Genomic DNA, 15,705 nt, shown 5'->3' on the forward strand with positions numbered 1-15,705 from the left:
AATACAAAAATATGTTACAATTATTCTGAAATCCAAATACCTTTTGCTATTCCACTCCCTCATCAATATCCAAAACTTGCAGTCACGCAAGTCGAGAGGTTGCCTAGTACAATCTGCTACCGAAGCTGGAAGACGATGAGCTGTCTTGATGGTTGCATCCATTCTGACACAGGAGCGAGCTCAGTTACCACACACTGGGCCCTGCCACCTATTTCCAGATCTGGAACGTTGTAGATACAGTGTGCTGTGGGAACAGACCCACCATGGTGCTGATGTGGATTACTTTAAGCTGGGTCTGACACTGCGACACTTCCACGTCCTATGTGAGCAAAAGTGACGTCCTGACGTAACAAAGCTGGGCTGAGCGATCACAAATACTGAATGCACCCCGAAGCAGTATCTCCCACTGACGTCACCCTACATCAAGAAGTGCTCCAAGGCAGCCAACAATCCAAAGTGAATCATCTCATTTCAGCTCGATTATAGGCATTGACCTTGTGAGCCACGGCTCTATGGATTGTGTCTAGTGCTGATGCTTCCAGAAGTTCCATTGGCGGCTCCCAGCTGTGGCCCTATTGCTGGCTGATGTCAGCCAACTTTGGGCCCCTTGCAGGGTTCCTTGGTTCACAGTCTCCACCACGTCCACTGCAAATTGTTGGGTGGTCGCTGCACTTGCGCCTAATGGCATGACAAGGTTTCTGCCACTCTGTGTTTGTTACTAGCAAGTCTAAACAGCTCTGCATCACCAAGGCATTGACTTCACTTCTTCCTTGGTTGCCTGCCCAGCCTGTTGACTTCATGTGGTGGGCATCTCGTGTTGCTGCATGCTGAGCCAAGCAAGCACCGCCACTTTTGTGGGTGTGCTGTATTCAAGCAAACCTTGATTGTAAGTCAACCTCATTTGAAAGTGTGAAGACTGATGAGAGCACAAACGTGGCTGAATTTCAATGAAACACAAGGAAAAATTATGGTGGCATGCGTCCTGATAGATGTACGTGGTGTGATTTGTACAGAGTAATCCCCAGTGATGTTCTTAACATGCAGAAAATTTGGGCAACAGGTCAGGTAGCGCAAGAGTGGACACAGCTAGGGATTATTCGGAAAAATTAAATTGTGTAACAGCAGAGTGAGAACTAAGTGTTCCTGCGTTGATCCCATTGTGTTTTTCTTATTGTGTTTCTTTGTGTGTTAGACAAATGGCTTACAATGACTGAGTGAAGAAACACAGATGGTTACCACTCAGGAAGCTGTTCGGTCTTAGTTAGATCAGATAGCTTAGCTCAGAGACTCATCTAGTGTAGCTGCTTCTGTCGTATATTCAACCACTGGTAGCCATGTTGCTGCTTTTTTACATAAGGCAGGAGAAGATTTATTAGCGTTTGTAGATAACTTTTTGAAGACTGAAGACTGCAAAGCTGGATTGCTGACAGACGAACAATTTTTGCAAATGACCAACTTATATCTGACAGAGGAGGTGAAAACTTATGTACCATGAGAATCTAATACATGTATAGTCATTTGATGAAGTGAGGAGAGGTCTCGTACACTGGTGTAGATACTATTGGGGGGAAGTTTAATATTACAGTGGCAGAGCGAATCTGTCAAGAGTTTCATCTATAGGGTTTGGAAACTTGATGTTAATTCCTGTGAGTTAAAAAACAATGACAATACGAAGCAGAGAGAAGGGTGTTAGACGCATTTTCATGGGGTTTGCTACTCGACGTGTCACACAAGATAAGCGAGAGATTTCCACGAGATTTAGCTGGAACCATATATGTAACAACAACTTGGAAGAGATAGATACGGTGACTCAAGTTCATAAAAGGAGAAATGTCCTTTCTATTGATGCTAATCGTTACCGTTGTGGTCGCTCAGGCCATACATGGAGAGACTCTCACTAACCAAAATGTAACAGACGTGGCAAAATCGGACAATGAGAATGAGAGTGTAACGTAAGGTGCGTAATGGAAAGGTTAGAAAGTGAATAATCAGCTGTTAAATGACAATGGAAGTTTCAGGTCCGCCAGGCGGCACTTCAATAAATTTTAATGCTGCAGAAACGTTTGGAGATGTAGAATGTTGCGTGATTGGAGTGGTGAACGGTCGGGAACATAAGTTTTTGCTGGACACAACTGCGCACATCTCTTTAGTGAGTTTGGACCTCATGCAGAAGAGGTGGTAAACCCTCCAAGGTATAGGTAATTCGCAGTTGGGCATAATGATGTATATTCACAAGCGAAGCAACTCAAATTGCTTGATACGGGCAAGTCTTCAGGTCCAGATTGTATACCGACTAGGTGCCTTTCAGATTACGCTGATACAATAGCTCCCTACTTAGCACTCATATACAACCGCTCACTCACCGGTAGATCTGTACCTACAGATTGGAAAATTGCGCAGGTCGCACCAGTGTTTAAGAAGGGTAGTAGGAGTAATCCATCTAGCTACAGACCTATATGATTGACGTCGGTTTGCAGTAGGGTTTTGGAGCATATCCTGTATTAAAACATTATGAACCATCTCGAAGGGAACGTTCTATTGGTACGTAATCAGCATGGCTTCAGAAAACATCGCTCTTGTGCAACACAGCTAGCTCTTTATTCGCACGAAGTAATGGCCGCTATCGACAGGGGATCTCAAGTTGATTCCGTATTTCTAGATTTCCTGAAAGCTTTTGAAACCGTCCTCACAAGCTACTTCTAATCAAGCTGCGAGCCTATGGGGTATCGTCTCAGTTGTGCGACTGGATTCGTGATTTCCTATCAGGAAGGTCGCAGTTCATAGTAATAGACAGCAAATCATCGAGTAAAACTGAAGTGATATCAGGTGTTCCCCAGGGAAGCGTCCTGGGACCTCTGCTGCTCATGATCTATATAAATGACCTGGGTGACAATCTGAGCAGTTCTCTTAGGTTGTTCACAGATGATGCTGTAATTTACCATCTAGTAAGGTCATCCGAAGACCAGTATCAGTTGCAAAGCGATTTACAAAAGATTGCTGTATGGTGTGGCAGGTGGCAGTTGACGCTAAATAACGAAAAGTGTGAGGTGATCCACATGAGTTCCAAAAGAAATCCGTTGGAATTCGATTACTCGATAAATACTACAATTCTCAAGGCTGTCAATTCAACTAAGTACCTGGGTGTTAAAATTACGAACAACTTCAGTTGGAAAGACCACATAGATAATATTGTGGGGAAGGTGAGCCAAAGGTTGCGTTTCATTGGCAGGACACTTAGAAGACGCAACAAGTCCACTAAAGAGACAGCTTACACTACACTCGTTCGTCCTCTGTTAGAATATTGCTGCGCGGTGTGGGATCCTTACCAGGTGGGACTGACGGAGGACATCGAAAGGGTGCAAAAAAGGGCAGCTCGTTTTGTATTATCACGTAATAGGGGAGAGAGTGTGGCAGATATGATATGCGAATTGGGATGGAAGTCATTACAGCAAAGACGTTTTTCGTCCCGGCGAGATCTTTTTACGAAATTTCAGTCACCAACTTTCTCTTCCAAATGCGAAAATATTTTGTTGAGCCTAACCTACATAGGTAGGAATGATCATCAAAATGAAATAAGAGAAATTAGAGCTCGAACAGAAAGGTTTAGGTGTTCGTTTTTCCCGCTCGCTGTTAGGGAGTGGAATAGTAGAGATATAGTATGATTGTGGTTCGATGAACCCTCTGCCAAGCACTTAAATGTGAATTGCTGAGTAGTCATGTAGATGTAGATGTAGATGTAGATGTAGGTATGGTGATATTAATTTTCCAGGTAAGAGTGAAGCTATTCCAGGAAAATAAGGAAGTTCTGCGGTCCATAGCTGATGGGTCCAGCACAATCCTAGAGCGAGATTCTCTTTATAAGCATCACACTAAAATTGACTTTGGATGACATGTGGTAGAACTCAGTGGAACGTTGTTCAATCTGGGGAAAACTGTTGTCAGTGACTTACTGCTGCTAGTCTCATCTCTTATAAAAGCTGAATCAGTTAAACTGCGTGCTATATAACTAAGGATCAATTTATATGACAAAATACTGCAAGGTACTGCGAAACTACTGTGGGCGAGTGTTGACACAGACCTATCTGTAAATGTATTATGTGTGGCTGGGTCTTCAGGAGAAAACAACTACCTAGATAAAGCTTGGAATTTTGTGTGGAGGAGTACTCTCCTACACATCAGAGGCTGTTACTCAGGTAGCTAAGTGTGGATAGTATGCACACAAGTTTTTTTTTAAGATTAAGTGATAAGTGACTCTCCATCCAATGCAGATAACAACAGCTATTGGAAACCCAGAAGTATCGGTGTAAGATCGAAAGAAATGCCTCCAACAGGTGCGGATATTAAAATCCTAATGGTACACTGCTGACGTGTTTCCAACATAGTGCCAGTATTTGAAGTGTCCATGAAAAGCAGTGAAGTTGTCATAACACTAGGTACAGAAAACTGTTGAAACCTGAAATTGATAGCTGTGAGATTTTTGGGGAAAATTTAAGTCTACATCGAAAGGATAGGCCAATGGGAAGTGGAGGGGGTGTATTAGTCACAATAGAAAAGAAATTCAAATCCACCAAGGAAGAAATTGAAGCTACATGTGATATTGTTTGGGCAAGACTCAGTACCAGGGTGGGCACAAAATGATAATTGGGTCATCCAGCAGACTCATCTCCTAATGTAATCAGGAAATTTAAGAGAAACGCTCAGTTTACTTGTATGTAAGTTGCCCAATAATACTGTAATCATCGCCAGAGACTTTAATCATAAAATAATTAATTGGGAAATTACAGAATTGTTAGTGGTGGGCGTAATAAGACATCCTGTGAAAGTATATTGGATCTAATGGCAAAAAATAGACCTGACCACTTTGAGGAGGTCCACATCGAATCTGGTATCAGTGACCATGATGTGGTTGTGGAAACAATGATTACCAAAGTACAAACGACAATAAACCAAGCAGAAACACATATATGTTCAGTAAATTAGGTAAAAAGTCAGTAGTGTTGTATATCAATGATGAACTTGAATCTTTCATCACAGGGCAGGAGCATGTAGAGGAACTTTTCTCAAGCTTAAAAGAATAGTTGACCATGCACTGATCAGATATGTATCCAGTAGAATGGTTCGTAATGGGAGGGAACCTTCATGGCACACAGTCACTGTACAGAAACTTCAAAAGAAACCAAGATTACTGCACAACACGTGTAAAACAAAGCAGAGGGGTATAGGTAGAGAGATGCTGACTAAAAAGCATTTGGCTGTCAAGACAGAAATGCATGATGGCTTCAATGGTGCCATAGCAGACTGCTGTCAAGTAATGTTTCACAGAACCCAAATAAATTCTGGTAATATGTAAAGTCTGCTAGTGGCACCAAAGTTAGTGACCAATCCCTAGAGAATAAGACAGGAACTGAAATTAAGGGTAGCAAAGCAAAAGGTGAAATGCATTAACTCCATATTCAAATGTTCCTTTACAAAGGAAAACCCTGGAAAAGTACCCCATTTAATCCTAAAACCACTGAAAAGACGCATGAAAGAAGTACCGGTATTAGTGTGAGTAGTGTTGAGAAACAGCTGAATTCGGTAAAACTGAAAAAAACTCCTGGCCTCGATCGAATCCCTATCAGATTCTATATTTAATTTGTGGCTGAGTTATCCCTTCCTCTAACTATAATCTATTGTAGATCCCTCAAACAAAAAACTCTGTCCAGTTCACAGGTCGCATCCATATACAAGAAGGGTAGTAGAAGCGATGCAAAAAAAACTACCATCCAGCGTCCTTCACATGGATTCGTTGCAGAACCTTTGACTATATTCTGAGCTCAGACATAATGAGGTATCTTAAACCTAATGACCACCTTAGTGCCAATCAGCATGGATTTTGTAAACATCGATAATGTGAAAGCTGATTCACACTTTTTTCACATAACATACTGGAAAACTTTGGATTAAAGCAATCAGGTAGATTCTGTATTTCTTGATTTCCTAAAAGCATTTGTGTCAGTCCCACATCTACTCTTACTGTCAAAAGTACAATCATATGGGGTATCAAGCGAAATCTGTGACTGGTTTGAGGACTTTTTGTTAGGGCGGATGCAGCATCTTATTTTGGATGGAGAGTCATTGTCTGATGCAGAAGTAACATCAGGTGTGCCCTAGGGAAGTGTGTTGGGATCCTTGCTGTTCACGTTGTGTATTAATGACCTTGAAGACAATATAAATAGTAAAATCAGGCTTTTTGCAAATGAGGCTGTTATCTATAATTATGTACAATACGAAAGAAACTGCATAAATATCAAGTCATATCTCGATAAGATTTCAAAATGGTGCAGAGATTGGCAATTTGCTTTAAATGTTCTGAAACGTAAAACTGTGCACTTCACAAAACGAAATAACATGGTATCTTATGACTAATATCGAGGAGTCGGTGTTGGAATCAGCCAGCTCATACAAATACTTGGGTGTAACATTTTATAGGAACATGAAATGGAATGATCACATAGGTCCAGTTGTGGTTAAAGCAGGTTGCAGACTTCGGTTTATTAGTAGGATACTGGGGAAGTGCAAGCAATCTACAAAGGAGATTGTTTACCGATCACTCATGTGACCAGTTCTAGAATATTGCTCATGTGCGTGGGACTCATACCAGATAGGCCTATCAGGGGATATTGAACAGAAGCACAGAAGGACAGCATGAATGGTCACAGGTTTATTTAATCCATGGGAGAGGGTCACAGAGATACTGAAGAAACTGAAATGGAAGACTGTTGAAGACAGATGTAAACTATACTGGGAAAACCTGCTAACAAAGTTTCAAGAACAGGCTTTGAATGATTACTTTAGGAATGTACTACAATCCCCTGCATATTGCTTACATAGGAGGCGCGAAGATAAGATTTTAATAATTAATGCTTGCACAAAGCCATTCAGACAATTATTCTTCGCAAGCTCCATACATGAATGGAACAGAAAGAAACTCTAATAACTGGTAGGATGGGACATACCCTCTGCCATGCACCTCACGATGGTTTGTAGAATACAGATGTAGATGCAGATATGTGAAATAGGCCGTGAGCAGGTGGTACCCATCTGTATTAATAATTCTGGGACTAAATACATAGATCTGACATAAAAAAAATTTGTTAGTCGCTAATTTAGATGTTATAAGGAAAGATGATCTAGGCTATACAAATTTAAGCCCCAGCCATAAGTAAACCACCAGTGAAACTGTATTATGCAGGAAGATGAAGCATTTAAAAGGAACAAAAAGAGTAGTGATGGAGAAATTACTATTAAAATTTGAGATCCCTTTTAATCCTCAACGGTTGTTATCAGGTAACGCAATGACACAACACAGAATCTCAACTGTGAATTAACCAGCTGTGTACCACAAGCCAGATCAGGTGCCCTGTCACCTACAGTCAGTGAAGGAGGAATTCATTAATGAACAATTGCGCAATAGTACTGTTGAGGAGATTACCAGACTATTTTGTGCACCTGAAGTGATAGTAACGAAAAAAATTCTGAGACAGAAGGAAGATATATCTACTCTGCGGTGACTGCAGTTACCTCAACAGCTACATGACGCATGTCCCGTATCGAATATAATGAAAACTCTGGACAACTTGGGCCACTACAGGTATTTTTCCACTTAAATACACGGAATGGCGATCGTCAACTGTAAGCAGTGCAGGGGAACTGACCAAAAACTCCATTTGCTGTTACTTTCAGTCACTACCAGTGTTGGTGGATGTTGTTTCATCTGAAAAATACACCAGTAACATTTTAACGTTTGTTCAAAGGAGTTTTGAGGTGTTTGAATCCGAAACAGTGTATGGTTTATGTGTGAATTATTCTTGCGTTTGTGAAACATAGAAAGAACATGTACTATCGTTGATAGAGTTTTTTTAGATATTAAGTGCAGCACACCTAACTCTTAGCATAGAGAAGTGTTATTTTGCACTGCAAGAAGTAAATTGATTGAGGCATATAATTAACCAAGATGGAGTCTAAAGAGATCTAAGATTAGTTAACACTGCACAGGGTTTTCCATCACCTCAGACATACAAGTAATTATAGTCGTTTTTGGGGTAAGCAAATTGTAGGAAATTTTTCCAGGATGTGTGCAAGTAGCGTGAGTTCCCAAAAACATATTAAAGAAAGGTATAAATTCATATTGGGCGTCAGAGTGCGAAAGAGGAGTTACTGATAAATGGTTCAGTATTGGCATTTCTGGACTATGAAAAAGAGTTTGTGTTACCATGTGAAACTACTAGTAATGATTTGTGTAGAGCTGTGTTTTAAGTCATGAAGTGGAGAGTAAGGAACATCCGGTCGCTTAAGCACCAAGACAATTAAAGAAAGTAGAGAGTGAGCCATGGTAAAAATTGCTGTTTTGAAGAGCACTCCGCAGCTCGTAGTGTGAAGCAGTCGCCCTCCGTTTCTGGCAGTGGCAATCGCAGCTTTGATGTCTCACTCTGGTGGGAAAGGGGAAAGGTTGCCTGTTCACGTGCATTTAAGTGGCGCTATGAGCTCGCCAGTTGGTCAGTCTGGGTCAGTCTGGATCTGTCTCTCGTCCGCATTTGTGCGACAGTTAGTGTCTGTCGTCCGGAGTGCTAGAATGTCTTTCGTTCAGATCAACCTTTAAAGCCAGCAAAATGAGAGTCTTTCCACTCCGCCAGTAAGAGAACTCAACGAGTGGTCGCCCGGTCGGTGCTTAGTTCCTGCATCTGAGTCTGCGCGTTAGGCCGCCAGTCTGCTCGAGTTGCTCAGGCAATGGGCATTGGCGGTTGGATCGATCGGTTGGTCGGTCGCTCTCTGAGACACAAGATGACTTGACCGCCTTGAACGTCGGCGCATGTGAGGTCGCCACGTGAGTCCAGTGGGCCGCGCCGTATAGCGAGGGGTAGTGGATTCTCGGTCGACACAAGAACAACAGGAGTCAACCCACGACGCCAATCTGGCCGGTGCGAGCTGCAACGCCTTGGTGTAACTGGTTCGCCAAGCGCTTGTGAGCCCCTTCAGTTACCATCTTGTGGAGCTTGGCTGGTCCTTTCCTGGTGCAGGGTAGTCGTTTTGCCAGTGGGCGTGTTTCCTCTGCATGGTTGGATCCGAGCCAGTATTTCCGCCGTCGTGTGTCTTTAAGTAAGTGGGAGATGCACCAGCAGTGCAGTCGTGACGGAGCAGCAGGCAGTCGGCCGGTTGGTGCGGACCAAGAAAGATGGGAGATCAGCACGCCTTCCTGCGTCCGTTGAAGCGCCTGGCAGCGGATGGTTCAGGGGAGCGATTTGGGGGTGCTGCGCCAGGTCTTCTCAAGAAATCGCAGTTTATTAGAAGTTAAGTGATTGGTGATATGTTGTGTGATTTACTCTTGTCAAATTTTACTTGTTTTCCTGGTCAGTCTCTCATCCCCAGCTTGCTCGTCTGTCTCTCGTTCGCATTTGTTAGGCAGTTAGTGTCTGTCTGTCGTTTGGAGCTGACTCAGTCATGTTGGTCGGATTTGATGTGTTAACAAACTTATTGCTTGGAGTGTAATGGCCTAATTCCTGAAACATGTTTTGATCTTGCCTATCATCTAGAGAGGCGGTATCTATGCACTGTAGAGCATTTTAACTTGTTTGGCCAACTTTGTATAATGTTATACAAGATTGCATTTCATTGGCTTTTATTTAAATGGTCATTTAAGTATACAAAGTCGCCACCCTTCCACCGCAAGACTTTTCTTAGAAGTTAAAATCAAGTTGCACCTTCGGTGGCAAGGTTAATTTTTTAAATTTAGTGTTTTGGACCATTTCCATCCCTCCTACAGGGTGCATAGTTTGTGTGATTGCGTGACTTGTTAAAACTTTTAGTTTAAAGTAATCTGGTGTGTTGCAGATTTGCACCAGTGTAGTCTTTCAGAGGTTGTTGTCAGCGGTCGTAACTATGGATGTGTCAAAAGGGAGTGCCGAGGTTCTCAGCCCGAAAGCTCATACAGTCAAAAATTTGTTTCGTTCTGCGTCTAAATAAATTGTAACTTGATATTTAGAGGGTGCTTTCTGCTTATAATTTTAACTCTTTCTTAAAAAAAAGTCTTTTAGGAATAAAATTCCCATTTGTTAATAGCAATTTGATTTTGATTTCATCAGTTACTCCCTCGCAACTACTTCCACATTCACATAGTGTGATTAAGTGTGTTAATGTTCTTCATGAATCGCTTGTAATCAAAATAAATGTTTAAGAATATTCTTCGAAATTAAATCCATGGTTCAGAGAGGAACTATTCTATCACAGAAAAGGAGAAGCTGATGCTCCTATATGGCATGACATATAGGTCATTTCACACCGGCCGTTATGGCACTGTCACATCGTGACACCATCACATCAAGGTGTATGCAGATTGTCTGTCAAGTCATTGTACATCAAGTCAGTTCAAGTCACGTGATCTCTGCTCGCATTGCTGTCCTCACCTGTTTTTTTTTTTCGCGGGAATTGCGATCTTCGTAAGATGATGTTCAACTGGTTTACGCGTGAAGTGCACATATTACTAACACAAACTAAGTTGACATCTGGCATGGTGGTCATTGGGAGCAACTATATATGGGAAATGCATTTACGATCGCTTCCATCAGTCACTGCGCCAAGAGTCATCTTAGTTTGCGCGATTAGTATGCAAAACTGTAGCTTATATGCGTGATTGCTGAAGTGCACGTTTGTACGAAAATGATATTTATTAGAATCAAATGGTTTGCAGCTTGCAAGGATATCCTGTATATTAGAGAAGGAAGAGATAAGTGCAAAATAACACAAAAATGAGTGTGGATCAGATGAATAACAAATCTGCAATTTATACTTCAGAAAACTGAAGCGCCAGCTTGTTTCATTTTTACATCAAATTACAGCCAGAAGTACTAAAAGGAACACAGTGTTATGAGCTGCCATCACATCCTGCAAAAACTTGGTTTGTTTAAAGTTAAGTTTAGTTGCTAGGCCAGTGAAAATTTTTGTACAATGGTCTGATCTACCTCAATATCATTCTCTTCGAGATTTATAAGTTTTCCTTACATCTTGTATTTGACTTTTAATAGTTTAAGTGCCTTATTTGTGCTGGGGTTAGCTTGTGAATCCACATAGATATTTACCACGGATGCTTGCAAAACTGTTCACACACAGTTCACAAAGCTACTTAACAATAATTAAGCCTGCCACAAACACATATTTAAATAAACAACTTGTAGTGTCTGAAGGTTTCAATCCATGTCTGACAAAATTAAAATAAATTCAGGTAGTAATCAATCTGATTTTCCCCACAGCCTTTTTTTCACGTCACATTGCAACCACATTATAATTAATTTCATTATAAAATATTAAATGCGCTACTGGTTTGTATAAAAATTCACTTTATAAAGAGGGCAAGTGGTTTAATACCCTCATGTCACACAATTCAGACTACTACCCCACTACTTCAATTAATCTTTCATCATTTATCATAAATTTTAATAAAAGAAACATTGAAACAAAACGATTTATAACAAATAGTGAACAACAATTAACTAATATCAACCGTGAAAACTAAGACTAAATGAAATACGAAGATCTGCACATGGTGTGTATGAGCTCAGTGGGTCATGTGATCAACAATAAATTGATTATGACAACCATCAAAACTTTCTTTCCAAGAAACCTTGATGGAGCAGTGATGTGATGTGATGGAAAGGGATGGATAATGTGTATGCCACTATTTGAAATGCATTGCAGAATATTTTGATGGGATGAGATATGATATGACATGACAGCCAGTGTGAAGTGGCCTTTCTGCCGCTATTTGTAGGGCCAAATGTTTAAACTGGTGACATAAAGTATTGAACTGGTTATTGAGCTTGCATGCAGGGTGTTGAACTCTGAAATGTACCAATATATGATTGTTGGGATAAGTATAACATAATGTGGAGATCTCAGATGTCAGGCTGCCACATTTACAGACTTACATAAAATTTGTAAAATGCTTACTTCATTTATCTCATCATTTTAAAATTCAACTTATTACACTGCCTCATACTTAGTTACTAATACCATTTCAATTTTATCAAATGTAAGAACATCTCCACTCTGGTTTGACTGGTACTAATCGATACTTAAACATAAACCATAAGCAATTCTCATTTTGTAATTTTAGAATACTTTCCACGAGACATGAAACTAGCTTCTCGTTTGTATTTATGCAAAGATCTTATGTACATATTCCAACAAATAACTTTTGTGATATAAGTGAATTTGTAAAATTCATCATTTGTGAACTTATTTTGTAAATTTCAGTATGAAAAAACTAAGAGTCAAGCAAAATTATTGCTGCAGCTTGTTAGAAACTAATTGATGCTTGATATTCAGATATAGTTTCTGAATACCAACATGATTTTCATTGAAACCCTCCAGTTTTCTGTCTGTAACAATGGATGACATCACCTATAATTATTGGAACAATATATAAGCAACGGCGAATTAACCACGAGAGAGTCGGTTTTGTAACAGTTTTGTGTGTCAAATTTGTGCTACTCAAAGCCATGAATATTTAATTGTAAAAGTGAAACTTCGTGTCATCCTGATTACTAGACATATTTCTTGGCATAGCAAATCATTAGCTACCCTGTGAAGAACTCAGGAAGTTGCTACAAATTCGGTGGAGCAGACACTATTCCTTTTAGAACCACTGCAGTGTCAGAATTAATCGAAAACGAAGATGAGTATTTTCAACTTTATTTATTTTCGAGTTCCATCGAACCTTGATGCAAGTTTATTACTAGAATGTAGAATGTGCCACTGTAATACAATAAATGATCATGAGGCTTACAATGTAAACAGATACATGAGGTTCAAGTTTTCAGATATCAACACAGTTTATAGTACAGTGTCTATCAAAAAGAATCATTCGATTTGGCACACCTACATTTCTGAAACTAATACACATATAAAATGATTTTTGTTTTTTGATAAACAGGAAACTCAAAGTTTTTTCATACCTTTCATAAGTATATGCCAATTTCATATTCAAATTGTTCCCACACTGCAGCGAGCATGTCTTGTGTTACAGCTTCCACAGCTGCTGTTATGCGATATCTTCGTTCATTCATTGTTGCTGGTAATGGAGGCACATAAAGTCTTTTTTATAAAGCCCCACAAGAAATAATCACATACAATCTGGTTCAGTGTCCTTGGTCCAGTGCGAACACTCCATGGTTCAGTAATTTTTTGATTTAAAAATTGCCAGACTTGGAGTTGCCGGCGTGGTGGTGCCCAATCCTGTTGGTAAATGAAGTTGATCGTATCAGTCTCCAACTGTGGGAAAGTAAAGTTCTCAAGCTTATCGAGATATGCACTTCCTGTAACAGAGTTCACGCAAAGAAAAATGGAGGCTACACCTTTTCTTGTGAAATTGCAAAAAACAAGTTAAATTTTGGAGAGGCCCTCTCATGTTTTTCAATTTCACATTGTTTTTCCGTACCCCATATTTTCACATCATGATGGTGCACCTTTACGTTTAAATGGAAGGTTGCCTAGTCACTAAATACTAAATGTGGAAGAAAACAGTCATCCTCCATCTTACCAAGAACGAAATTACACAATTCCACACGTCGTTGTTTGTCATCTTCATGTAGCGCTTGCAGTAGCTTAATTTTATCTGGTTTCATGTGTAAACGTCTACGCAACACACGCCAGACGGACATCGGGGGCATGTTGAGCTGTCGAGCTGCACGGTAAACGGATTTCTGCTGACTCCTTGTGAAATGAAATGAAATGAGTGTGTGGCATCATTGGCCAGGAGGCCCCTTTCGGGGAAGTTCGGCCGCCAAGTGCAAGTCCTATTTCATTCGACACCAAGTTGGGCGACTTGCGCGCTGGTGATGGTGATGAAAGAATGAAGAGAACAGCACAACACTCTGCCCCTGAGCGGAGAAAATCTCCAACCCAGCCGGGAATCGAACCCGGGCCTGCCTGCATGGGAGGCGAGCACTTTAACATGCAGCTAAGCAGGCACACAACTCCTTGAGAAACTATGGCGGATGTGCCTGACATCTGTGACAGACACTTAGCTATTTGTCTTTATACAAACAATCTGTTTCTTGGAACTGTGCATGCCATCGTCTTATGCTCTGTGCTGTAGGAGGCTCCACACTATACCGAGTACGAAAGTCATGCTGAACAGTTATAGCTGACTTGCACTGTACAAAACGTAGAACAGAAAACGCTTTCTGTTGTCTTGACACCAGTTTTATTAGAACTGCTGCTACCTTGTGGGAATCATACTCGATAGTTTGCTCTTTCCAATGTACATTGTTCACACACATACCTCAAATAACATAATAGTGTAGTCATATTTTTTTTTAAATCGGATGATTCTTTTTGATACACCCTGTATTGTACAGACACTATACTATGGCAGTTTTAGGTGAGGAGAATTTTAAATAATGGTTGCGTAAGATACCGGTAGAGGTCGAGTCTGAAGTACCACAGCCAACCATAGCACTATACCGTTACACTATAGCCACTGCCATATGTTTTGTGCACCCCAGTTTCGTTTGTATTCTGGATTGCCTCTTTTTGTTATTTTGGAATGAGTAAGAGACCAGTCCTGGTGCATAAAGGGATTTGAATGTGAATGTCACCACAATGGAAGGAATCAGTGATCCCTATGTCAGTGCTGCTTTCGTGAATGCACAGGACGCAATGTAGGATTGCGAGAGGGAGGCAGGGCTTATTTCCCCACACTGCTACTCTCCCCCTGGGCAGCCTAAGTTATCGTTTGTTTATGGTCGTGGCCGACTACCATAATATACTGTGAGCATAGTAGTAATAACGATTACACAAACAAATTATAAGGCTTACCTTCTAATTCAGGGGCAATGTAAGTGTGCAATTCCACCTGTCTGCTTTGACTCTTGGTGTAAATGTGTTCTGGTGTGTGACGTCATTACGGCATTTTACTTGCTTGACAAATCTTTATGTATACTACCTGTCCAAACCCAGACCTTTCTGACTAACATCTTAGATCCCAATCTACTTAGCTCTTTAAGAGAGTTGACAGCTGCACAGAACTGCCATATTAGCATGGAGCAATTGCTTCAGTATATGCAACAATATCAGAGTTATTACCAACACAAATTCAACGTGATTGTTTTCTCAGCTTTGAGTATCACATTGATTTTGGATCTTGTTTGTGGATTCTATGACTATGTAAACACCCCCTCCCCCTACCTCCATCCTCCTGATCTCAGAAAATACATTATCATTAAGTACATTTGTCATCAACAATGTAAACTGGACTGGGTTAGCAGGGCAGTTGGAATGAGAAGTGTAAAAATTTAAAATGTAATGCTAAGTAACACCAGTCTACAATCACATAGGCTTTCCAAATCAATATCCAAAACTGGCAGATAGGCAAGCTGAAAAGCTGCCTAACATGTTCCATTTTAGAAACTAGAAAGTGCTTGGCTGTCATGATGGAAGTCTCTGTTCTAGAATGAGAATGAGCTTTGTTACCACACACAGACGCAGCAACAGGGAAGTAACCGCTTTTGCGACATTTACGAGTTCCTAACCAGGAGTGAATTTTATTATATCATCTGTGTGCTTTAATTCATTAGAGTCTTGAGATTCTGCATGTAAATTTAATATATAATAGCCACAGTTCTCGCGTTTTCGTTTTCGTTGGAAAGTAAACCATTTTTGTGCCATATT

This window comes from Schistocerca gregaria, chromosome 2, assembly GCF_023897955.1.
Source record: "Schistocerca gregaria isolate iqSchGreg1 chromosome 2, iqSchGreg1.2, whole genome shotgun sequence".
Classification (NCBI taxonomy): Eukaryota; Metazoa; Arthropoda; class Insecta; order Orthoptera; family Acrididae; genus Schistocerca; species Schistocerca gregaria.